Source organism: Macrobrachium rosenbergii, chromosome 33 (assembly GCF_040412425.1).
Source record: "Macrobrachium rosenbergii isolate ZJJX-2024 chromosome 33, ASM4041242v1, whole genome shotgun sequence".
Classification (NCBI taxonomy): domain Eukaryota; kingdom Metazoa; phylum Arthropoda; class Malacostraca; order Decapoda; family Palaemonidae; genus Macrobrachium; species Macrobrachium rosenbergii.
Window position 1 is genome coordinate 122,136 of NC_089773.1, and position 27,420 is coordinate 149,555.

Sequence of the window (27,420 nt, forward strand, 5' to 3'; positions counted from 1 at the left end):
AAAGGTATTGTGCCTCGAAGGGTCTGCCTTTAAGGTCCTGCTTGTCTTAGACAATGCCCCTGGTCACCCGGCTAATCTTAGTAATATGAACCCTAATGTGAAGGTGGTGTATCTACCACCAAATACTACATCCTCATACAGCCGATGGACCAGGGAGTCATTGCTAACTTCAAGGCATACTACCTGAGGAGGACAATACGCGCTGCTTTACGGGCCGTTGAAGGTAACAAGGAGTTGACTCTGAAAGATTTTTGGAAGGGCTACAACATTGCAGATGCTGTGTCCGACGAACATCGCACGTGCTTGGGACGAAGTAAAGGTGTCGACTCTGAATGGTGCGTGGAAGAAACTGTGTCCGCAGTTTGTGAATAGTTTTAAGGGGTTTGAGCAGGCAGAAGATGTTGAGGCTGTGACAAGGAAAATTGTTGGGCTAAGCAAGAGGCTGAAACTGGACTTGGAAGCTGAGGATGTCACCGAGCTGCTGGCATCCCACGGAGAGGAATTGTCATCGGAGGACCTCATTGAGCTGGAGAAGCAGATGATCGAGGAGGAGGAAGAGGCACCACAACCAAAGGTCAAGGAATTAACAATCAAGGGCTTGACAGAGGGTTTTGCTCACCTGGAGAAATGTTTGGCATCATTTGAGGGTGAGGACCCTAACATTGCCAGGTTTGAGAGGATTCGCAGAGGAATGCTGGATCTTTACGTGCTGCAGGGAGGCGCTGAAGGAGAAGCAGCTGAAGAAGAAAGTGCAGTCTAGGCTAGACTCTTTCTTCGTGAAGAAGTCTTCAGCACCACCTGCCACTCCTAGTCTAGGTAAGGATTTCTCAACTTTATTTTTATTAACTGCTGTAATATAAATTGTTATAACTTGTAATAATATTTATAAAAATGTTACTGCAATTTATATTTACATACTGTAGATACACAGCATAACCCAATAAATTTTATCATTTGTATCATTGCAGAAGTGACTCCTAATCCAGATTCCCCAGAACCTCTACCTGGCTATGAATCAGAACCTGAGCCTGAACCTGTACCTGCAGTAACCTCCCAGCAGCTTTTCCAGCTCTATCAGGTAAGGAATTCCTAAGTGTTTAATTTTTATAATTTTCATGCATGAAATCATTTGTACATACAGTACTGTACATATGGTACAAATTTTATATTTACTATCGCATAACCTAATTTATTTCATTATGTGCCATTCCAGATCTCTTTGGTAGTGATGACAGTCCTGACTCCCTGAAGAATTCCAGGGTTTTGAAGTTACGGGACCTCCTGTCTCTCTCCAACTTCACCAGGTAAGGAATTCTTAATGTTTTTTTTAATGTTTTATAAATTTTTATAAATGTTACAAAAAGTGTACTGCACTTCACCCACTGTACAGTACACTATTGCTTTAGTATTTGCTGTAACTTTACATAATCATTATCATTCCAGATCCACATGTTACAGCCTCCTCCCGGCCCAACTCAGCTGACCTTATCCCCTCTCCAGCCCCATCAGGTAAGGATTTCATGACTTTTTTTTCTTTCAAATCACTTTATAAAACTGTATACAGTACAGTAGCTTATTGCATACATACCCCTGTGTGGTAATTTCTATCTTTTATCATTCCACAAATGACAGGTGTCCCCTGCTCAACTCCAAATTCACCTGCACCCATTTCATGTCCACCAGGTAAGGAATTCTTCACTTTTTAGAAATTTCTATTAGCCTACATTGTTTTAAATTGTGTTATTATACTTATACAGTACAGTACAGTACTGCTGTGTACAGTATCATTTCTATCTTTTTCATTGCAGACTCCCAAGCACCTGCAGATGCCACACCATAGCCCCCCTGTTCTCATCTACCATATGCCCATCCCAGTAAGCAAGCCAACCACTAGAATTTGGTAAGAACACTTTCTGTTTTATAAATTGTTATACATTTTATAAAATTAGTGTACTGTTTATGAAATCCACAGAAGTACTTTATTCTAATCTTTATCATGTACATTATCATTCCAGACTGACATGCACCTTTAACCTGACCTCTACTGGAACTGTACAAAACCTTCCTCATGTAGCCTACATCTTTCAAATCACTCAAGGTATTGAATTCTTCACTGTTTTTAATGTTATAAATGGTCATATGTACAGTACATTTGATAAATATAAAGTAACGTCTTCATTCTAATATTCCAGACTGCCCAGCACCTTTACTAGAGCTCCCTCATCCTCGCCTCCATCTTCTAAAAATCACTGAAATTAGGTAAGGAATTCATATTTTTATTATAGAAAGTTGAACAAAGGTTTGTGAAATACCTGAACTGATACAGAACAGTGTAACACATACAGTACAAACTCTGCAGCAATTTTATCCTTATCATTGCAGGCTCCCCACGCATACAATCTCCATCTCCCCCAACCTAGCCTGCGGTTGTAACAGCTTTGACAATCACTGAATGAGGTAAGGAATTCCTAACTCTTTATAATTTTTATATATTTATTATTCTACTGTAAAATACTGACTGTTCTGTATTTATACAGTACAGTACTGTACTTTGTTGCATGCAGGACTACTGTACAGTATTATATGTACACTAATACTAAATTTTTACATTCCAGAATCCCCCTGAATCATGAGGCCACACCATTTTTCCAGGGTTAAGAAGCACAGGGTTTCCAAAATAAAAGTAAGGAATTCACTTTTTTTTTATCTTTTATAAACTCTTTGGTATAAATTACAGTACAGTAGAGTAGAGTGTACTACTGTACACCTGTGTTACTGTATAACATGTTGTATTTTACTTTTGTGCAGTATATGTACAGTACTCTATACTTTACTGCATACAGGATTTACTGTACAGTACTGTACTTTGTAGTAAATTGTAAATTTTTACATTCCAGAACCACCAGTTTTGGATACACACCACATCAAAATGTAGGTAAAACATCAAGAAACAACATGCAGTATACCCAAAGGATTAAAAGTAAGGCTTTCATAACTTTTGTTTCAAATTTTTATACAATTTTCTGGCGTCGTATGCCATCGTTCCGCTTTTACGACGATTTTCGGGTTACGACGCGCGCAAGAACGGAACCACCGTCGTAAACCGGGGACTGCCTGTATTTGTTCCGACACAATATACAAACCCTCGGTCCTTTACATTAGGAGACTTACTGATTGGAGGGAGGAATCTGAAAAAGTCTCTCTGAACTGACTGGAGTTCACCACCTTGTCTTCCCTTCCTGGTCGTAAGAGCGAGGAAGGGAAAACCGCCTCTGACAAAAGATCGGGTTGTAAGAAACGCAAGATCTATTGTCAGACTTCTGGGTCCCTTTGCATGAAAGAGGGAATCGTCAGATCATGCGAAGTAGGCTAGGAAGAATTGACGTCGGATGACAATAAGGCAAATACAAGCATTGGGTTTGTCTCAAAGTCATTTACTCCTTCCTCCCCTTGCAAGAGAAAGGAGTGGGGTTGCTTCTATAACCTGAAAGGGAATAGAACGGAAGCTCACGTTATGTGCTTACCTGCCTCGATCGCCCGGTCCAGCTTGTAACGGCACGTCCGCTCCCTGCCCGTGGGAAGAGAGCTTAGGATAGAGAGAAGGAATAGAGGCCAGTCACTCAACAAACATCTCCCAATCCCTACCGTACAACATAGGCGAGATGCAACCTGTCCCGTTAGGGGAGCTGGATAAGCTACACAACTTGTTGAGCAGCCACCACAGGACCCAAGGAAAAAGTGACCCAGGACTTGTGTGCAACATCCCGGAGGTAGAAGTAGGTGAAGGTAGTCTGTTGGGACCACACACCCGCCTTCAGCTCCTGTGGTACCGACATATTCTTCCGAATGCGAGGGATGGACCAAGCCATCGACTTTGTGAGCTCTCGGGTGAAAGGTACCGGTATCGTGTCATCAGCTGCCAAGTACCTCCTTGATCGCTTCATTTAAGTCAGGAGGAAGATGTGTCCTTAGACACTTCTTCCTTGGGAGAGACAGTACTGGCGAAAACGTTGACGACATCCAGGTTAGGAATGTCAAACCTTTTCGAAAGTACCACAGCTCCCAATAGGACAGAGTAACGAATGATCTGGATCATCGATACAAAGTCCAAGGAGGAGGGGGAACAAGAAGGACTCGAACCCGACAGTCGATGCCAATGGATTTGGAGTCCACCTACGACATCCGAGAAGGATGATCCCCACCCTGTTCTTCCATCTTCTACGCCAAGGCCAGGGTAAGATGAGAGATGGACCTAAGAGGGCATATCTCTATCCGACAACTCTCGTAGGGCGAGTGCAGAGCACGGACAGGAACCCTAAACGAGAGCCGCATGCCACCCAGGAAACATGCCCTGGGACAGCATGACTGAAGAAGCTTCTAGTCCGTAGCTAAGTCTCGACTAAGGAGACGAAGGCTACTTCAGATAGAAGACTAGGTCGCAAGGGCCTACATTCTTCAAAACTGAAAGGGAGAGAAGCAGCCCTCGGAGGAGAAGACGAGGAAGTCCAGACTTGACGAGCGACTCTGACCCAGGAAGAAGTTCCGACAACGACACCACCAGCGAAGACGGATCCAGTCCCTGGGACGGTGTTGCAGAGGACTTCAAGGGATATCCAGCTATATCCGTTGCCGCTCAGCGAGAAAGCCTGTGCTTGCAAGGAAAGCTGGAAATTCTCCCAGTCCTGAACACACAGGGATGTACTGCCTCAAGAACCGCTTCTTGTGTAGCTGCACAGGAGGATGGGTCAAGCGGAATTCTTCTCGATGCCTTGGCAATCAGGTCGGAAGAAGGGGAAGTCTGTAAGTATTTGTCTGTAACTCGGGGTGAGCAATGTTTGTGAACCCCTAGCTTAAACGGACAAATACGGAGGGAAAAACGTTGATATCGAAGTTTTCACCAAAAGACAGCATGCCTCAACAGAGCGGCCCCTGGTCTGGTATGAGGGAGCGAGAAAACACTACTGACTTGTGTGTAGGGAGGCAACAGAAGGACGGTAGGGATTTCTCAGTCTAGCAGTCTCTGTATGAGTCTTCGTGAAGAAAGAGTGAGCAGCATGTTCTGTCCCGATCACTCAAACCCGAGGCCAGGCTTGCCTACCAATACATCCCCACCAGGGATGCATCTGGTTAATTGAGCTGTCGAGTGTGCAATAGAACAACACTCGAGTACCTTCAAATGTCGAGATAAAACAGGGGGAAAAAACGATTGCCTCCTGTTTGTCGACAAAAGTCACTACTGTGGTTTTACTGTTCAATGAAACCAGTGAGTGCCGCATAAAACCCATCCTGGATTCTCGGACAGCCAAAAGGCTGCCCTGAGCCCAGGACGGTGACGGAAGGTACTAATCATCTCGGTCGCACAAATTCAAGACAAGGTCTTTACCAGTGTGCGCCTATTCTCAACCTGTGAATCTGTGAGTAGACACAAGATTTGAGGGAAATATGAAGGCATATTCGAAGGTTCCTATAATCAAGCATTAGCCTAACTCTTTCCTCATACCTCGAAAGAGGAAAGAACGGGGAAAAGGAAGCAGACTTCCATTTTCCACCATGGGGAAGCTTCTGCAAGATGACAGGGAACCGAGACAATTAGCTCTAGCCGGCTGGCATTTCCCGAATCGGGAGCACGGGAGAGGTGGTGGGATGAGAGATCGATGGAAAGAATTGCCGAGACCTAAGGGAAATAGATACTTCTCCTGAAGGAATCCATTCCCAGGTCTCGGCAATGTTGCTGCCAGCTCCAGAGACTCGATAAGCATCATTTTGTCCAGGCATCAGCAGTTGCAATCTTCTTCTGAAGCCTAGGACTTCTTAGCTAAGGAGTTGAGGTGGGCTGGCTTGAACCCAAGGTCGAGTTGAAATGACTAAGACCCAAAATTCTTGGCCAATGCCCAAAGGACAAGGCAGTGCCCTGGTGGGAACCTTGATTACCGGGGTATCTGGCAAATCTCTGAAAGAGAAAGGCAGAACCAAGTAAAGGTTCGTTCCCAAGGGTCGAGCCAACTCGGGACTTACGAAACTGGAGATCCGAATTGGGACAAAGTCCTTCTTCTTAGCACCAGAATTGCCCAAAAACTGTGGTCAGCAAGACCCTCTGAGGCAAGAAGAATTCATATTCTGCCGAGGCAGGGGTGGAAGTTTGGTGTTTCGACCTGAATTAACTCCATCAAGAAAAGAATCCATCAGGTCGAGAACGCTCGGAAGACAGGACCGCGGCGGTCCCTTACATTCTCGCCCCTCGGAAACTGCAAGGGTTGCAAGTGATGAAGGTTATTCATTGGGGAGCCGCGGTCCTGTCCGGGGATCCTCGCGCTGACGAATCAGCGCGAAGTTCCCCGAGAACACGGGGGCAATCGTACTTGAAGAGGAAGACCCTCACTGTTCCGATGCGTGAAACCCCTGTACTTCTCCCCTTGGAGGGAGACCTTGACAGATCCCATGAAACCCTTCTCAGCTACCTGGTTATAATACGAGAGAATCGGGGGACCGATACCCAAAGCACACCAGGCAGCCGAACTCCGAAAGAAAATTTCGTCGGAGCTCTCTCTGTCCGTCTCGCTCCTCTCGGAACAACCGAAAGGAGAAGAGAACAGGTGAGAAGAAAAGAGTAGCCCTACCTGTCCTGCCAGAATGATAAGCAGAAGAGGCAGACCGTGAGCAATAATCAACCGAAGGAGATTACTGCCACACGGGGAAAGAAGAGCACCTATGCCGTGGCAAAGTGCTTTCCTGGGAAGAGCAAAAAGTTCACTCGAGCATAGACGAGACCCGAATCGGAAAAAACCGAGTAGGGCGAGCCGATAACGTGGAAAGCGATCCAGCTTGGTCGGTATGCGGCAGACTGGGAGGCAGGCGAGATGGGGCGAGCCGAAACGAGCCAAGCCAGTCTGGCAAGCCGAGTCAAGTCGAGCCGAGCCAAGCCAGTCTGGCAAGCCAAGTCGAGCCGAACCAGAGCCAGACTCATAACTGGGCAGGCCAGACTCGCCTGCTGTGAACAATTGCTAGTTTCCCGAACTCTAAACTCCTTCGAGGCCGAGGCCCCTCGAGAAGAAGGTTCATAGGGGAATTCTGTGTCTGCTATCTTGCATGCTCGAACCCTAAAGTTCGAGACACAAGAACGAAGCCCCCCGAGCAACCGAAGCAGCTGGCGGGCAGAATCGAGACACCTGGCGTCGCGGTACACCGACACCTGGGTGTCCCGGCGACCAGACACCTGGGTGTCTCGGCAACCAGACACCTGGGTGTCCCGGCAACCAGACACATGGGCGTCCCGGCAACCAGACACCTGGGTGTCTCGGCAACCAGACACCTGGGTGTCTACCTGGGCGTCCCGGCAACCAGACACCTGGGTGTCTCGGCACTTTCTCTCGTCCTATGCCTCTCGTAAGGAGAGCGCTCGTGATTCATAGAATTCGAGCTACCCACGAGACTTCCGAAAATCGGGAGCGGCTGCTTTGTTACCTAATAGATTAAAAGAGCCAAGCACAGAACCAGTCTTAGATGCAGACTTCCAAGACTGGCAACGAGGGAATGGCCTCGAGAGGCCGCGCTGTCGCGGCCCCCGAAACGCAAGATCCCACAGGAAAATGCGAATCGGCCAACTTGTCTTCCGGAAGAGAGTCAGTCCCTTAGAAGTCCCGCAGGACTCCCAAAGTGAATCTCTTCCTTGCTTCTTCTGGTGTTCGAACCGAGAGGATCGAGACACCAGGCTGGGAACCCGACCAAGCACTGGCAAACACTCGGGGAGCGCTTGCGGTGCTGGCAGGAAGAGGAACCGAGACACCTGGGTGCCTCGGCCCTTTCTCTCGCACTGCTCCCGAACTGGGCCCAGGAAAATCTCTCCAGACCAGATCGGGATACTCGATATTCCATAGAATCTCGAGCACTCGAAGCGGCTCGCGAACGAGCGCCCAAAGCAGCCCCAATCTTAGAGGCGGAACCTCTAAGACTCGGGAACGGGAACGCAAACTGAGGTCTACGCGCCCGCGGCTTCCGAAACACAAAACCCAGGGCTATGCAAATTGGTTCCCTAACCCGAAGGTCGGGAAGAGCCAACGAGACCCACTGCCTCCTCGGAAGGAGGCAGTCCCTAGATGTCCAAGGGCATCAAGGGAAGAAGCAGCATCCTTCCTTCGGCCGATGGAGGTCTGTCCGATTCTCGGGACCTCCAGGACCTCGGGAGAGGAAGGGAAGACGCAGCAGAAGACGAAATCGAAGATAAGATGAAGAAGACGGCGGCTACTTCCACAGGACAGCTTCCTTCATCTCCACTCCCGCATCTTCTACAGGATGGTCGACACGAAACATCGTAACCTCCAGGGTAGTCCGGCAGGAACACAACGGACGCAGCCAGGACACCACCACCAGGAGAAGCATGATCAGGACAGCCGATGCAGGAGCTACGGCAGCAGTTCGGAGGGCAGGAGCTACTGCAACGCCAGGAACATCACCTCAACAGGACCACTTCCTAAATCTTCACGCCGACATCTTCTACAGGATGGCGGACATCGTAACCTCTGGGGCAGCTGGCAGGAACGCACGGAAGCGGACCCGGGCACGACCGCCAGAAGCAGCAAGAATGATCAGGACAGCCGATGCAGGAGCTAGGGCAGAGGTTCGGAGAGCAGGAGCTATGCAACGGGCAGGAACGTCACTTCCACAAGGCGACTTCCTTCCCTTCACGCCAACGTCTTCTACAGGATGGCAGCAGGCAGGAACACAACTGAAGTGGCCCCGGGCACGACCACTAGGAGAAGAAGCGGGCACGATCAGGACATTCGATGCAGGAGCTACGTTAGCTGTTCGGAAGGCAGGAGCTAATGCAACAGACAGAGTGTCATTGAAAGTCACCAGCATCGACAGGAGCGATCAGGGCGGCTGCGGCAGGAAACCAGGAGAGCAGCCCCGAGACTGTCGTAGAGTTGACACGAGCAAAACACAGGGAACAGCAGGAGCAGATAGACCACAGATACGCAGGAAGCATTGCAACAGCGTACATATGAAAACCAGCAATGACAGCGATCGAACTACATCGGGGAACAGAGTCAGAGCGATCCCGACGTGGAAATATGTCATCTAATCAGGTATTGTGGTCGATCCCGAAGCAACACTGAATGAAAGTCGGGCCTGCTTAATGCAAGATATTCTTGATATATGATATCCAGCCAACTACTGCTGTCTCTGCAATGCTCACTGTCAACCTGAAAGAAAAACAAATATGATTAGTAGAGGAGGCTCCTCCCGCTACAAGGGGAACAGCCCTACGCAGCGTTAGGGAGGTACTCTAGACGAGGTTGCTCGCTCCTCCCCCTCCCCGTGTCTTCACCCGACGAGCGAGCGAAGAGGGCGAAGGAGAGAGAAGGAAGAACCTACGGGAAGAGAAAAAAGGACAGAGGGGAGGCCACCAAGGGCGCCGTGGAAGCGGAACTTATCGACGACGCCCGTAACCTCCCACTCAGCCCGCAAATCTCTAAGCGCAGGCGGCGAGAAACACTCAGCATAAGAAGGAAGAAATTAGTGATGCCCCTTACACACGGAGGCGGAAGCCCAAGAAGGGACTAATCTTACGTCCCGATGGATGTAGGGGAAGTGAAGAAAAAGCGTCCCAAACTAATCCCGAAAGTACAGGGGCGCCTCCAGTATTACGTAAAGGGCCGCTGGAGAGAAGCATTACCACTTGGCTACACTACTCCAGCTATGCCCTTGGCCGTCAAACCCAAGACACAGGCAGGGAACGACGGCTTACACAAGGTTATCACAAATCGTGGGTTTGTATTACCAAATATCAAACACACGCAATATATAAACAAAAATACAGAAAGATCCCACCGTAAGAGCTTAACGACAGTCAGCAGAGAGAACGAAAAATACGTCAGCAACGGCTGACGGCCGAAAGCAAACTGGAATGTTTACATCCCGGCAGGCGGGTATCCCCGCTTACCTGGAGGTAGTTACTGCCTAACCGCCTTGTTCAAGAGTTTAACGGCCGTTTCCAGCCTACGCCTGAAAGTATCTCCTAATGTAAAGGACCGAGGGTTTGTATATTGTGTCGGAACAATAGATACTTAAAAGCACTTTTTGTGATAAAACTATTAAAATACTCAGGTATATGCATTTTTACAGGGGTTTTCTGTGTTTAAACTATCAAAATGGGGAGTTCTAAGTGTTTTTAGAGGGGTTTTAAGTATTCGCGGATTTTAGCCATTGGCGGGGGGGGTGTGGGACGCATCCCCCGCAAATACGGGGGGTTCACTGTAATCAAGTTCTCTTCACATAAACAATTCAGTAAAAAGGAGTCCATTATCACAAGATTCTACTGTACAAAGAATCCTCAACTTACATATAACACAAAGTTAACATACTATATATTTACCTCCTCCCCTCAAGCTTCTACGGTATTCACCATCACAGCAGAGGACTACCATTTTGAAGGTTTCCTGTACATTCTTGTCAAATATTACAAAGTATAGAAGTGAAATGAGCAGCCACTATCAATTGCGTTACTTTGCCGACCAACATTAAAATAAATTTTAGAGGCTTTGGTTTAAGGTACTGAGCAATTATCCCATAGAATGCTACTACTTAAAGTTCACCTTGAATAGAAAGCTAGACCCTATCCAGCCTTCCTTAGCAGTCAGTATCAGTTTTGCCAAGTCGAGTAATGTACTGTACTGTGTAACTATGAGCTATCTGCTGAATTTAATCATCCTCCTCAACTCTTTATGTTATATTTTATATAGATTTAGACATGAAATGAGATCTCTTCCCATTCTTCAGTCGAATTTCTCATTCAGCCGAGGATTCATCCATTCTCATTCACCATTATTATCCGAACCATCTGCAGATCTTGCCTTGCTACACCCACATCTATTACTTCCCTAATGCAATGCTTCTCTCCCCTTCTCTTTACATGCTCAAACATGACATTTGTATAATAAAATAGTTTTATATATACTTATCAAGTAATTCCTTAACTAACGATTATGCTCGCATGGCATCCTAAATTCATAATTCTTGGTAAAGAGTCGGTTGCAAAGCAGGGGGTGACAGGCCCTGGCCCCCACCGCAACAGGAGCGCAGGAGCGACTTACAGCCAATGGCGTCATTCTATTTTATTGCCGCAAAGTCCATGAAAAAATGGGAGGGAGGGCTCTGATTCAGTAATTACTTGGTATGTATACATAAAACATTATTATAAAAGTGTCATTTTTATATAAGTAATTACCAAGTAATTACTTAGCCGAATCCCACATTGCAAGGGGGGTGGGATGAATGGACAATTCTACTTCAAAACATAAGTGTGGTAATGACTTGAACTAGAAAGGTTGGCTAGTATTGAAACAATGCTTGTCGCTTCCTTACCTGGTAAGAGAGCTACTGCAGGTGAATACTGCCTCTGGTTGGTGTTCATCTTAACCTGTAGTGGTGCGGCGGTGAGCCGAGTCGCCTCTACATCAGCAGAAGTCTTGCAATGGATCACATGCCCAATCGCTGACAAGACATATGCAGGAAAAAAGTTGCCCTTGCCCTGGGTGCAGTACCACAAACAAACAACCAGATAACACTGTCACCAACCCTAACAAAACAAACCACTACCCATCCAAAGAACTGGTGGGCACTCCAGGTACAAAGTACCCCCAGGCTCCCCAAAAACTCGACACCCAACATCAGGCGAAGAGACAAGAGACACAGGATCTCTCCTATGCTTCTTCCCCTAATACCACACCAGCCACTGCTAATGGTCCAAGGGTACTGCAGTTTTCAAATACTGTTTCCACTTCTCTCAAATAATGAGACATGAAGATCAATTTGCACCTCCAAAAGGTTGTCTGAAGAATGGACAAGAGTCATAAATTTTGCTTGAAGGCGAGAGAGGTAGCCACTGCTCTGACTTCATGAGCTCCAGAGTCTTCCTGAATCTGGGGATGTGCTTTGGAGATCAGGTCTCTAATAAAGAATGATAGGGCATTCTTTGAAAGAGGATGAGAAGGATTCTTGACAGAACACCAGAGGTTGCTAGAAGGTCCTCTGATCTTCTCGGTCCTATGCAGATAGTACCTCAGGTCCCTGACTGGGCAAAGAACCCTCTCCTCTTTATCCAGGCCCAGGATATCCATTAAATTCTTAAAATGGAAGGAGCGAGGCCAAGGCTTAGAAGGATCCTCATTCTTGGCTAAGAAGCTTAAGGTGAAAGAGCACACTACATTTCCTGGGGAGAAGCCTACCCTCTTGTTAATCACGTGCAGTTCACTTAACATTTGGCCGTAGCCAGGGCTACTAGAAAGAGGGTCTTCAGATGTAAGGTTCTTGAGGGAAGTGGAACCGAGTGGCTCGAAAGGAGGACTTGTAAGCCACTTAAGGACTGTATCCAAGTTCCAAGACACTAATCAGATTTCTTCTGCTTGGAAGTGTCAAATGACTTAATGAGATCATTAAGATCCTGGTTAGATTAAAGATCCATACCTCTGTGTTTAAAAACTGAGGTAAGCATCGCTCATTATCCTCTAATGGTGGATGAGGATAGACTCACAGAGGTGCTCAGGTAAAGAAGAAATCCGCAATCTGGGTTTAAATATGTCTGAGGCATCATCGACAGAACACTGTCCACTTTCACTGGTAGATGTTGCTTTGCAAGTAGATTGTAGTCTGCACTTCGCAATAGCTTCCGCAGCTGCTCTTGAAAAACCTTTCGGTCTGATGAGTTTCCTGACAGTCTGAAGCCTGTCAGAGCGAGAGTGGACAACCCTTGGTGGTAGCTCTTGAAGTGAGGTTGTTTGAGTAGCCACAGTCTTTGGGGAAGCAACTTGGGAAGTCTATCCGAAGACATAGAAGGTCCGGGGACCATTCCTTCGTGGGCAGAATGGCGCTGAGTGTTACTGAGATGTTGCGGTGTGACATGAACTTGTTCAGGACTTCCCTCACCAAGCTGAAGGGTGGGAAGGCAAAAAGCCTCAGGCCCGACCAGTCTAGGAGCATGGCGTCCGTTGCCCATGCCAGGGGATCTGGGGCTGGAGAGCAGAAGAGAGGAAGGTGATTGTTTCTTAAGGTGGCAAACAGGCCTAGGGATGGTTTGCCCCACAATCTCCAAAGGTCAACACAGGTCCTGTGGTCCAAGGTCCACTCGGTAGGAAAGACCTGTTTCCGATGGCTCAACTCGTCTACCAGGACGTTTAATTTCCCATGAATGAAACGAGTGACCAGCGTCACTTGATTTTGGTGTGCCCAAAGTAGAAGGTCTTTTGCAGTCTGGCAGAGGGAAAAGGAATGAGTGCCCTCTTGTTTCCTGATATATGACAGAGCGGTGGTGTTGTCCGCCTGAACCACCACCAGTTCCTTTACACTGATATGAAGATTGCCTTCCTCTGGGGACCATGTCCCGGAAAACCTTGACTCCCTAGAAGGGCTTCCAAGCCTAGATCCGAAGTGTTTGAGTAGAAATCTAGGTCGGGGCTCGGAGGAAGAAGAGATCTTCCCTGCAAAAGTCATCCTTCGAACAGCCACCACAGGAGGTCCAATTTAATCTCCTGACTGATGGGAAAGACGATAGAGTCCGGTTGAGTCTTCCTGTCCAAGTTGGCTTTAAGGCAGAATTGGAGAACTCTCGTGTGCAATCTGCCCAAAGTGACGAAAGTCTCGACAAACAACAGTCCCTAGAAGGCTTATCCACTGACGGGCCGAACACGACAAAAGGGACAGGAAACTGCGAATCGTCTGGAGGCAGTTTGCGATTCTCTTGGGGGGAGGAAAAACCTGAAAGTCTATTCTTCTCAAGTCTACTAAGATGAGATCAAGCACCTTCCATTTATATTCATCCCAGTCCTTCCACTCTGTATATGTATTCTCCCTTGAACACACCTGCCCACTACACTTAGTGCACATGATTTGTGCATTATAAGAAAGCTTAGTTAATCTAGCCTTACAGCCCTCTCCACAATAGCGACGACTGGAAGTGCTAGAATCAGACATAGATAACAAGAAAGAATCTAAATGCAATGACGAAACCAAAAAGGTAACAGCTTGAGCCATACAAAAGTGAAATATTTCACCAACTTCAGCAAGCATGCAATAACCGTTGAATCAGGCAGGACTGCAGAGCATGATGTGCTGTCGGCAGCACGGCATAAAAGAGAATGACGCTGTTGGCGGTAAGTTGCTCCTACGCTCCCGTTGCAGTGGGCAGGGCCTGTCACTCCCCGCTTTGCAACTGACGCGTTGCCAAGAATTTTGAATTTAGAATGCCGTGCGAGCATAATCGTTAGCTAAGTAATTACTTGGTAAGTTACTCATATAAAAAATGATATTTTAAATGAATGTTTATGAAATTTTGGCTATTAATCTAAAAAACAGGGCAATTTCAGTTGTTCAGCACAAACTATAACTTGTCACTGAAACTTGGGAACAAGGTATTAACCGGTAGTAAGAATATGAGTGGGGGAAGACGTGCCCCCAACACCACTTGCTGTTGCCAAGTGCTTTTCCTTCAGCATCAGAAACTACATGGGGTAGTTGCAGTGGCATAATGATAAAAGATTCTGGTTTGTATACCAAGGAAAAGTACAAATTACTTTAGAAATTTACTTGTTCCTACATAAATACAAGCCATCAGCTTTCATGTAGTAATTTAATTTCTTCAGTGGGAGTTTGTCTCTCAACTAACAAGCAAGTTGAACCTCCATCAAGAAATGTCACAATTCCAGGCACAATAGCGAGCAGGGAAGAAATTACTCCAGTAACCTCCTATTCAGTCTAGCATAGCGATGACAAAGTGAGTGTCCTGAGCCCCAGTGAGATATGCCTGATCACACTTGAAGATGTACTCCTTTGAGAACCAAGCAAGACCCTATGAGGGCTGACGAGTCAGAGGGCATCTAAATGCAAATACAGAGTCTCCACTTATCAGCGGCATTGGTTAACAGCGTTTTGGTTTTATGATGCATGCCTTACAACATTGTTAATCAGATTTTCGGCACCGGTAAGCGGTTCATCAGCGTCTGTAGGCAGTTTATCGGCGTCAGTGAGCAGTTTATTGGTGTTGTAAATGCCATTTATTACCATAATTACTGTGTTCTGGTTATTGATGATTTTCAGTTACTGGCCGGGAACAGAAGCCCCGCTGTTAACTGGGGACTGCCTTATAGGATGACTGAATGACTCAGACTATAGCTCTACCGATGCTTCAGCCCTCTTACTAGAGCAGGGGAGTTGTATCTTATCAGCCGAACCTCTAAAATGGGTACTCAGTTCAACAGTTGCTTGCATCTGTCCCCAGTCCAGCATTCACTTGACTTGAGCTGCTGTCTTGCCAATGGAGGATGAATGAAGAAAAGCCAGTCAAGCTACAATTCAGCCCCTAAACTTATGCCCTCTGGGTACCTTAGGCGAGATGCTTCTCCGTCCGAAAGAAGCTTGGGGTGCCAAATATTTTGAGCAGCCACAAGTCTCAAGGAGGTGTCTGGGAACCTGTGGGTGATGTCTTTCAGGCAGAATTATGTAAAGGTGGTCTGACATTTCAGACACCTACCCTCATTACCTGTGCCACCAAAAAGTCACTCCAAATTGCCAAGGATGTTCCACAATCACTGGCTTCATGACCTTTTGTCCAAAGTGTAAAGTCTACTTTGCCAGAGGAGTCATAAGCTCATCTGATCATAGCACAAAGTCAGAAATAAAGGGTGTCCCTGGACACCACCTTCTTGCAGTTGCTAGCACTAGCAAATTGGCACCATCACTCTAGCCTATGAGGTCAAATTCTTCCTAAGCAGTACCTTACGACTGACACCAGGCATAGAAACCTCTCATCTGGACTACCAATGAAGTCCTAGTAAGAGGAAATCTAAAGCTCTCTGATCTATTACCATGAATTGAGTGGTTCTGGGTTTTTAATACAAATCTGGAAATTCCCAGCCCTTCAAGTGTCATGTGAGAAGAAATGTCAGGTAATTTGCTAATATGCATCATCAAGGCTACGGCCAGCATAAAGGCTTGACTGTGAGATCTTAATCCAAGTTCTCCAACAAGGTCTCACACATCACCCAAGTTAGACTGTAGAAGGTAAACGTCTCATCCAAATATAGAAGCCAAAGCCCCTGGGGAATGCAAGGCTACTTATAGCTGTTCAAGAATTTACACAGCTCAACCACATCAAAAAGATCTATGCCCTTCAGTCTGAAGGATCAGAGAAAAGAGGTATAGAAGGGAATTACATGGCAACAAAACACAGCACACTGTAAATGTAATGTTAAATCTGCTCTACTGTATAAAAGACAATCTGTAATAAAGTAATACAATAGCACAATTATGCTTTCAATTGATATATGACGCAAACAACTGCCGTACAGTACTGTATTGGAGAAACCATGTGGCCTGAGAACTCAACTAGGCTACAACCCTTAATTTACTTTGGGGTCTGGACTTACAAGTAACCCAGACCCTAAAGTATAGCCTACACTTGAAAATGCAAGGTATTCCATTGTTATAAGTAATTCCACATAATTTCTAAACAGTCTTACACTACACAGTTGCAATTCAAGAGATTTCCTACAATACACATCAAATCTACAAAGGCAACACAACATATCATACTGCAATAATGTAACTGAGAAGTCTGATAAAATGAGTGGTTACTGTATAACATTTACCATTACAGTAGTTCTTAAGAGAATTAATTTTAAATTACACACTTCTGTTCAGAACATACCTCTTGCATAAATTAGCATAAATTAGGGAGTTACATTTCTCTGCCAAATGCCCTCTCAGGACCAACAAAATATGTTGCAACATCTTCATTTTCATTGTCTACTGACACACACTTGCAGCACACAAATTGGGCAATGTGCCATGTGGCTGAACATTTCATGCCATTTTATACTGTAATTTTAACATGAAAATACTCAAAACAAAAATACTGTACTGATCATACTAAATACATTTACAAGGAATGTTTTTTACATGTATTAATACATTATTCTTCTTATTTTGCATTTTTCATTGATATGACATTACTAGAAAATCATCAATTTGAAATCTTCACTCCAAGTACAGTAACAGTGACACATGCAATTGTCAGTAAATTTGCAGTCTAAAGGGACGATTAAACTTTTTGGCTGAAAAGCTAACATATGTATAAATAAAATATACACCTAGAGCATATTTCTAATTCATAAATAATCTTTTCTGTTCCAAAACAATAATAATAATAATTTATCTTTACTTGGAATTACAAGTGACTTGTATTATATACCTGTTTGCAAGAATAAATTTAATTTATTCTATTTACATATATGTTCAGTTATTCCAAATACTTCATAACCACATTACAGGCAGTCCCCAGTTATCGGCGGCCCCAGTTATCTGTGGCCTCAGTTATCGGTGATCCGGTTTTACAGCGCTTGTCTAGTGACAACAATGACTGGATTTTCAGTGCCAATCCGATAACCAGGGATCGGCTCTATTTTCACCGATTTTCATTTGTCGTCATGCCTTTGGGAATGGAACCACGCAATTACAATCTAATGTGAGCATCATATCCTGCCTTGCTGAAAGACATTGGGTAGAGGCTTCCAGCTCCTAAACTTTGGCTAAAAAGTGTGCCAAAGGTACTGCCTAGAACATATATATACAGTATGGATGATTTTTCAGCTTACAATCAGCCAGTGTAAAAAATACAATTTTCAGTTAATTTTAAATAAATTTTCTCTACCGAAATTGCCACAACTGTATAAATACTGAGATGCTGGTAAGACAAAAGAGTTTTAATTTTTGTTTACATACAGCATATGATTCTCAAATGGTTTTGTATTCTTCAGACTATATTCAGCACTTTGTTTCAAAAATCTTGAAACTTGAGTAATATGACATCAATGCTTTGTCTGTTAGTGGTAATGGTTCCATACAATTCAACTTCATTTATTCGAAGGATGCCATATTTGACAGCCATCTGTTAACTGTGCACTATAAGGTTATCTTTTTCAAGATTTTTTTCAAGAATAATATAAGTTCATAGCAATTCTTTTTGACAAAAAGGTGCCTAGATGGTTGGAACTGTCCTGACTGAAGGAAAGATTGAAAATTCAAAGAAAAAATCACAATTTTTGAAAGTAAACTGTATTTTTCCTAACTATGCAAACCTGAGGTCCTTTACATTAGGTATTACTTTCAGCGTAGACTGGAAATGGCCGTTAAACTCTTCAGCAAGGTGGTTAGGCAGTAACCACCACCAGGTAGGCGGGAATACCTGCCTGCCCAGATGTAAACATTCCAGTTTGCCTTTCGGTCCAGGTTCAGATTGAGGGGTGGCATGAGGACCTCAAGTTTGTATAGTTAGGAAAAACACAATTTACTTTCAAAAATTGTGATTTGTTCTGACACGATACACAAACCGTCGGTCCTTTACATTAGGAAGACTCACTGGTTGGAGGGAGGAATCTGAGTGAGTCTCCTGAACTGACTGAGTCAGTCGAGGAGTACCATGCCTCTGACAATATTGATCGGAGTGTAGGAACTGCAAGATCAAGTGTCAGACACTGGGCCTTTTTGCATGAGTGAGGAAACGTAACTCCTATGAAATAGGCTGGAAAGATCTAGAGTTGGAGACAGTAAGGAAAAGCTGAGGTAGGGTTCCCTTACTACCAGTCTTTCCTTCCTCCCCTTGCTAGAGGAAGGAGCGGAAATCCTTCCATGATTCTAGAAGAAAAATAGAATGGGTGCTCGATGTGTAGTCCTACCGCATCAGCGCCAGATCCAGCAAGTATTGGTTAGAGTCCTATTCTCATCCCGAAGGAGGAGGAAGAGAGGCCAGTCACTCTCGGTATCCTTCTCACTCCCAGAACTAACACCTTAGGCGAGATGCTACTCATCCACTTGAAGGAGCCGGGTAAGACAACACAACTTGTTGAGCAGCCACCACAGGACCAAGGAAAAAAGGTTCCAAGGGCCTGTGGGCAAGACCACAGGAAGACAAGAGAGTGGTCTATGAGACCACTTCTTGTTTCCACACCGACAGAAACTTCCGGAATGCGAGGGATGGACCAAGCCACTGACTTTGCGAGCTCTCGGGTGGAAAGTACCGGTATCATCGTTGCCAGCTGCCAAGTGCCTCCTTCGATCGCTACACGAAGCCAGGAGAAAGATGTGTCCTTAGACACTTCTTCCTTGGGAGAGAGAGTACTAGCGAAAACGTTGACGACATCCAGGTTAGGAATGCCGAGCCTTTTCGTAAAGTATCACAGCTCCCTCAAAGGACAAAGTAACGAATGATCTGGATCATTGACACGAAGTTCAAGGAGGAGGGGAACAAGAAGGACTCGAACCTGACAATAGATGCCGATGGATTCAGAGTCCACTTACAACATCCAAGAAGGAGTCAAGGTATTGATCCCCTTCACCTGTTCTTGCATCTTCTACGCCAAGGCCGGAGCAAGATGAGAGATGGTCCTAAGAGGGCACATCTCTATCCGACGACTCTCATAAGGGCGCGTGCAGAGCACGGGACAGGAACCCTAAACGAGAGTCACATGCTACCCAGGGAACAGCACGACCAAAGAAGCTTCTCGTCAGTAGCTAAGTCTCGACTGAGGAGAAGGCTACTTCAGATAGAAGACTAGGTCGCAAGGGCCTACGTTCCTCACAAATGAAAGGGAGAGAAGCAACCCTCGGCGGAGAAGACGAGGAAGTCCAGACATGAAGAGCAACTCTGACCCGAGAAGAAGTTCCGTCATAACACCCACCAGCAAAGACGGATCCAGTCCCCGGGACAGTGTTGCAGAGGACTTCAAGAGATATCCAGTTATATCCGTTGCTGCTCGGCGAGAAAACCTGTGCTTGCAAGGAAAACTGGAAGGTCTCACAGTCTCGAAAACACAAGGATGTACTGCCTGAAGAACAGCTTCTTGTGTAGCTGCTACAGGAGGTTGGGTCAAGCAGAACTCTTCTCGATGCCTCGGCTATCAGGTTGGGCAAGAGGCGAAGTCTTCCAGCATTTGTCTGTAACTCGGGTTGAGCAATGCTTGTGAACCCCTAGCGAAACAAATATGGAGGGGAAAACTTAGATATCGATTTTTTCCCAAAAAGAGAGCATGCCTCACCGCAGCGGCCCCTGGGTCTGGTACGGAAAAGCGAGAAAAACTCCCGACTTCTTGTGCAGGGAGGCAACAGAAAGATGGTAGGGGTTTCTCAGTCGAGCAGTCTTTTTGTGAATCTTCGTGAAGAAAAGAGTGAGCAGCACGTTCCGTCCCAATCACTCAAACCTGAGGCCAAGCTCACCTACCAATACATCCCCACCAGGAATGCTTCTGGCTAATTGAGCTGTCGAGTGCGCTTTAGAACACTCAAGTACCTGCAAATGTTGATAGATGAAACTGAGGAAAAAACGATTCCCTCTTGTTTGTTGACAAATGCCACTACAGTGGTTTTGTTGTTCAACGAAACCACTGAGTGTTGCAAAACTCATCCTGAAATCTCGGAAGGCCAAAAGGCTGCCTTGAGCCCAGGATGGTGATGAGAAGGTACTAATCGTCTCGGTCACACACCTTCAAGACAAAGTCTCACCGGTGTGCGCCTATTCCTCGATCGGTGAATCCATAAGTAGACACACAATGTGAGGGGAGTATGCAAGCATACTCGAAGGTTCCTTCAATCAAGCATTAGCCTAACTCTTTCCTCATACAGGTGGTCCCCGGTTTATGACGAGGGTTCCGTTCTTGCGCCGCGTCGTAACCCGAAAATCGTCGTAAACCGGAAAATCGTCGAAAATCGTCAAAAATCATAAGAAAACCTTACTTTTAATGCTCTGGGTGCACTGAAAACGACGTAAACTGCATTATTATTGAGTTTTACATAAAAAAACCTTCAAACTATGATTATTCTGCCGTTTTGGGGCCAAATTTCTTCCGCCGGATCGGCGTGACGACGCGTCGTAACCCCGAACATGCGTCGAAGCCGGGAAATAATTTCTGATGAATATATTTGAAAAGCGTCGTAACCTCGGAACGTCGTAAGCCGGAACCGTCGTAAACCGGGGACTGCCTGTACTTCAAAGAGGAAAGAAGAACGGAGGAATAGAAGCAGTCCTCCATTCTCCACCATGGGGAAGCTTCTGCAAGATGACAGGATACTGAGACAATTAGCTCTAGCCGGGCTGGCATTTCCTGAATCGGGAGCACGGGAGAGGAAGCGGGATGGAAGTTTGATGAAAAGAATTGCCGAGACCTAAGGGAAATAGATACTTCTTCTTAAAGAATCCATTCCCAGGCCTCGGCAATGTCGCTGCCAGCTCCAGAGACTCGATAAGTATCATTTCATCCAGGCATCAGCAGTAGAACTTCTTCCCAGTCGATACTTCTTTCTCTCTTCCCTTCTTCCCTCCTCCCTTATGGAAAAGAAGGTGGAAAGAGACACAGTTATGTGCACTTTCCTAGAAGGGAAGAAAAGGGCTATGTGTTTCGCAATCTTCTTCTGAAGCCTGGGACTTCTAGGAGTTGAGGGGGGCTGGCTTGAACTTGAGGTCAAGTCGGGATGACTAAGACCCCAAGGTCTTGGCCATTGTCCAAAGAGACAAGGCAGTGCCCTGGTATGAACCTTGATTATCGAGGTATCTGGCAAATCTCTGCAAGAGAAAGGCAGAACCAAGTAAAGGTTTGTTCCTAAGGGTCGAGCCAACTTGGGACTTAGGAAACCGGAGATCCGAATTGGGACAAAGTCCTTCTTCTTAGCATCAGAATTGCCCACAGAACTGCAGTTGACAAGACACTCTGAGGCAAGACGAATTCATATTCTGTCGAGGCAGGGGAGAGGCTTGGTGTATCGACCTGAATAAACTCCTTCTCCGAAGAAAAGAATTCATCTGGTCGAGAATGCTCTCAGAAGCAAGGACCGCGAAGGTCCCTGACACTCTCGGCCCCTCGGGAACTGCAAGTGCTGTGAGTGATGAAGATTATTCACTGGGGGAGCCACGGCCCCATGCCGGGAATCCTCGCGCCGGCTCATCGGCGCGAAATTCTCGGAAAAAATAAGGGCAATCACAACTTGAAGAGGAAGACCCTCGCTGTTTCCGAAGCGTGAAACTCCTGTGCCTCTCCCCTTGGAGGGAGACCTTGACAGATCCCATGAAACCCTCCTCAGCTACCTGGTTGTACTACAAGAGAATTGGGGGACTGACACCCAAAGCACGCCAGGCAGCTGAACTCCGAAGATAAGTTCGTCAGGGCTCTCTCTGTCCGTCTTGCGCCTCTTGGAACAACTGAGAGGAAAAGAGAACAGGTGAGGAGAAAGAGTACCCCTACCTGTCCTGCCAGTAAGACCAACAGGAGAGGCCGACTGTGAGTGATAATCAACCGAAGGAGATTACTGCCACACAGGGGAAGAAGAGCGCTTGTGCTGTGGCAAAGTGCTTTCCTGGGAAATGCAGAAAGTTCACTCGAACAGAGCCGAGAACCTGACTAAGAAAAACCCAGTGGGGCCGAGCCAAGCTGATTGCGCGAACACAATGGGAACTGGACAGGGTGGAACTCGTCTGTTGTGAAATAGCGCTAGTTCCCGAACTCTAAACTCCTTTGAGGCCGAGGCCCTTCGAGAAGGAGGTTCAAAGGGGAATTCTGTGTCTGCTATCCTGCATCCTCGAACCCTAAGGTTCGAGACACAAGGATGAAACCCGGCCAAGCAACCGAAACAGTTGGCGGGCAATACTGAGACACCTGGGTGTCTCGGCACTGTCTCTCGTCAGGAGAGTGCTCGTGATTCATAGAATTCAAGCAACCCACGAGACTCCCAAAAATCAGGAGTGGCTGCTTTCAGTTTCCTAAGAAATCGAAAAGAGCCAGGCACGGAACCAGTCTTAGACGCAGACTTCACCTTGCAACAAGGGTGCGGCCTCTCGAGGGTGCACTCTCGCGGCCCTCGAAACGCCAGACCCCACAGGAGAATGCGAATTGGAGTCGGTCCCTTAGAAGTCCTGCAGGACTCCTGAAGGGAATTTCTTCCCTACTGCTTCTGGTGTTCGAACTGATCGGATCGAGACACCAGACCAGGAACCTGACCGAGCACTAGTAAGCACTCTGTAAGCGCTTCTGATGCTGGCAGGAAGAGCTGAGACACCTGGGTGCCTCAGCCCTTTCTCTCGCACTGCTCCCGAGCTGGGCCGGGGAGAGTACTCTCCAGACCAGATTGGGATTATCGATATTCCATAGAATCTCAAGCACTCGGAGCGGCTCGCAAATGAGCACCTGAAGCAGCCCCTGTCTTGGAGGTGGAACCTCTAGGACCAGGAACGGGATCGTAAACCGAGTTCTGCACGCCCGCGGCTCCCGAAACACAAAACCCTGGGGTATGCAAATCAGTTTCTTAACCCACAGGTTGGGAAGAGCCAACGAGAGACCCACTGCCTCCTCGGAAGGGGCAGTCCCTAGACGTCCAAGGGCATCAAGGGTAAAGAAGCAGCCTTCCTCTCCCTCGGCCGACGGAGGTCTGTCCAGATTCTGGGACCACCCTTGGACCTCGGGAGAGGAAGGAAAGAGGCAGCAGAAGACGAAATCAAAGATAAGTTGAAGACAGCGGCTACTTCCTTCACCTTCACTCCGACATCTTCTACAGGCTGGTGGACATGAACCATAGTAACCTCCAGGGCAGCTAGGCAGGAACACAATGGAAGTGGCCCAGGACACCACCAACAGGAGAAGCAGCAGGCACGATCAGGACAGCCGATGCAGGAGCTATGGCAGCGGTTCGGAAGGCAGGAGCTACTGCAACGGCCAGGAATGTTGCTTCCACCGGGTGACTTCCTTCACCTCCATTCCAACAACTTCTACAGGATGGCGGACATCGTAACCTCCAGAGCAGCTAGGCAGGACCACAACAGAAGCAGCCCAAGGCACAACCACCAGGAGAAGCAACAGGCACGATCAGGACAGCCGATGCAGGAGCTGCGGAAAAGGTTCGGAAGGCAGGAGCTACAGCAACGGCCAGGAACGTCACATGAAAGTCACCAGCAGCGACAGAAACGACCAGGGCGGCTGCGGCAGGAGACCAAGAAGAGCCACCCAGAGACTGTCATCGAGGTAACAGAAGCATAACACAGGAAACAGCAGGAGCAGATGGACCACATATATGCCAGAGGCAGTGCCACGGCATACATGAAGGCCAGCAATGCTAGCAATTGATCCACATCGGCGGGAACAATCAGAACGATCCCGACGTGGAACTGTCATTCCAACAAGGTACTGTGGTCGGTCGCGAAGCAACAATGAATAAACATCGGGACTCCATCATGCAAGATATCCCCTGAGATATCCAGCCAACTACTGCTGTGTCTGCAGTGCTCATGGTCAACATGAAAGAAAAAGCAAAGATGATTAGTAGAGGGAGACTCCTCTTGCTACGAGGGGAACTGTCCCACACAGGGAGAGGAGGCCCCAAGAAGAGGTCACCTGACTGCCGCACCCCCTCCTCGCACTCTTCGCCCGAAGTGTGAGCGAAGAGGGCGAAGGAGAGACAAGGAAGAATCTACAGGGAGAGAGAAGGATAGAGGGGAGGCTACCATGGGCGTCGTGGAAGCGGAGCGTATACCGATGACGCCCGCAACCTCTCCCCCAACTGCAACTCTAAGCGCAGGTGGTGAAAACAACACTCGGCACAAGTAGGAAGCAAGTAGTCATGCCCCTTGAACACACTGGTTGGGAAGCGAATTCTTACATCCAGATCAATGTAGGGGAGCGAAGATGTGTCCCAATCTAACATCTCAAAACGTACAGGGGAACACCTTCAGTATCTAAATAAAGGGCTACCAGAAGAGAAGCATGACCACTCGGTTACACTTCTCAAAATACGCCCTTGGCCGTCAAACCCAAGATACAGTGCACGGAACAACGGCTTATGCAAGGTTATCACAAATCGTTGGTTTGTATTAATAAATATCAAACACGCAATATATACACAAAAATACAGAAAGAGTCTACCAGGATAATAAAGAGCTTAAGGGGAGCGCACGCTTATATAGAAATAATGCTCCGATTTTTATGAAATGTTTATGTTATACATATAGGCCTATATAAGGTCATGTTCCAGAAAAAATTTGAGAGTGATCGGATGATTATTTTGGATTTTATTAAAAAATAAAACAAAATTAAAAAAATAAAAAATGTTTCTCCTTCATTTTTAGAGCGATTGCAATGCGGCTTCATACACAGAAAGTATATCATAGTAGGAAAAAAAAATCATGGGAAGAGTTTTTTTATTTTTCCCTTTTTTTTGGATAGGGGCGAGAGGGGATTTTCCCCAAAAATTTGTATAATTTGATTATTATGGGTTCCTCTTCAACCTATGAACAAATCTAGCCCCACCAAAATATTCAACTTTCTTTCCTCTTTCCAATGGTATAATTACCTTTAAAACTGGCCTAAAAATAAAAAAGTTGTTAGCGTTTGAAGTGCAAAAAAGTGAAAACTGAGAAAAATGACCGTAAAGGTTAAGTGTTTTTTTTTGGCACTCATGGAAAAAACTTATCTTAGAGCATTATTTTGGTTGATTTCTGGCTCCAGTTCACCCCCTCCCCTTTATAAAAAGGGGTATTATTCGCTCGAGGCGAGGGTATCATCAAGTACCACCTGACTCATTGTTGCCTGGTTTGAAACTAAGAAACTAAAAGTTTAGTAGCTACCAGGCTGATATTCTTGACTCATTTTCAGTCTTTTTTTTTTTTCACTTGTTTGGTCTTTTTGGTCTTTGGAGTTTGATTTTCAAGCCTTTTTGTCTCTCGAATGAAGAACAACTTCTATACTTTCACTTGTGCCAAACAGATGTGTTAGTAAGTCGAATTTCTCATAGCCAAAGTTGTGTTCAGTTTCCTCAATATTTATCTCACTCAATTGATGGTGCTGAGATTTTCCAGTGCTAATTCGCTTTGCTGGGGCACTAACTGTAAACCTACATGATTGACACTTCATTAAAATATCCGTATCCCATCTATTGGCAGAGACTTCGACCTGAACTTTACCCCTGCAATTTCCTACCTTGCATCTAATACCAGACACTATTTTATCTAACCGAGATCTAGATATAATAAACTTGTCATCATATACTCCCTTTTCATCATCCTTTATTCAGAACTGCGAGCGTATTTGTGAAGGTGAAAGTGTATAGATTGTATTTAGAGTTACTGGATGTAAAAAAAACGGCAATAAACAACGCAAATAGCGAAAAATTGCTCAGAGTAAAAAATTGCCCACCACCCGCTGTCAGCGTTTGGGGGCAACTGACTCTGCTTTGTCTCGGCACTCTCTCTTATACCAAGCAAAAGCCATTGTTGTTGCCAGACATAGGAGATAAGGTGATATAAAAATCAAAATAATTAATAAATTAGGCGAATAAAGGAAAAAATGACAAACGTCATTAGGAGACAAACATCAGCCCTACCTCACGGTGTGGGTGGCGGAGGCCCAAAACCCCATCAACTTTAATATTTTGAAAAAATGCTTTGGTTACTTGATAACGAAGGTGTTGCTCATAAATTACGGCCATTTTACCGTTTTTTTAAATTTAAAAAATATTCATAAAACATCGAAGCGTGGGCTCCCCTTAACGACAGTCAGACAGAGATCCGAAACCACGTTTGCGATGCATGACGGCTGAAAGCAAACTGGAATGTTTACATCTAGGCAGGCGGAATGCCGGCGGGTATTCCCCTCTACCTGGCGATAGTTACTGCCTAACCACCTTGCTCAAGAGTTTAACAGCCGTTTCCAGCCTACGATGAAAGTAATTCCTAATGTGAAGGACCAACGGTTTGTATATCGGGTCGGAACAAGTTATATTTAGTGGTGTAAAGGTTCTTAAAATTGTTACAACTGGGACAGAGGGAATTTCAAATTTATAATACAGTCAACGCCCCCCTACTTGCGGTTCTGGATTCGTGGACCCACCTATTCACGGATTTTCTATGGAACATATATAGTTGCCCCGGATTCACAGGATCACAATTCGTGGATCTCTCTATGGAACATATGTACACATTAATAGTGGAAAATTCGCCTATTCGCAGTATTTTTCATAGAGAAATATTCACAAATTACTGTATTTTCATATTTTTGAGACTAAATGCACTTTTAGTGATAAAACCATTGAAATATTCCCGTATAAGCATTTTTGGAGTCTTTTTTTTTGTTGTTTTGAACTATGAAAGTAGGCAGTTATAAGCATTTTTTAGAGGGGTTTTAAGTATTTTTGGATTTTAGCTATTTGCGGGGGGTAGCGGTACGCATCCCCGGCAAATACCGGGGGTCGACTGCACACATTATTTGCAGATAATTCACCTACTCGTGGTGTCTTTCACAGAGAAATATTCACAAATTATTGTATTTTCACCAGAGAAATATTCACAAATTACTGTTTTCATATTTTCGAGACTAAATGCACTTTTTGTGATAAAAATAATTT

The 27,420-nt window shown here is 45.9% G+C and overlaps 1 protein-coding gene and 1 long non-coding RNA gene across 2 annotated transcripts in view; one reads left to right on the forward strand and one right to left on the reverse strand.

The window, feature by feature from the left end:
* Positions 1 to 27,420, reverse strand: part of LOC136855791 (ubiquitin-conjugating enzyme E2 G1) — a 55,704-nt gene that overhangs the window by 22,524 nt on the left and 5,760 nt on the right. The window lies entirely within an intron of this gene.
* On the forward strand, positions 1,657 to 3,045 carry LOC136855789 (uncharacterized). The gene is made up of 6 exons (XR_010858126.1): positions 1,657 to 1,683; positions 1,809 to 1,900; positions 2,016 to 2,098; positions 2,193 to 2,259; positions 2,383 to 2,457; positions 2,616 to 3,045. It is a non-coding gene; the product is annotated as an uncharacterized lncRNA (long non-coding RNA).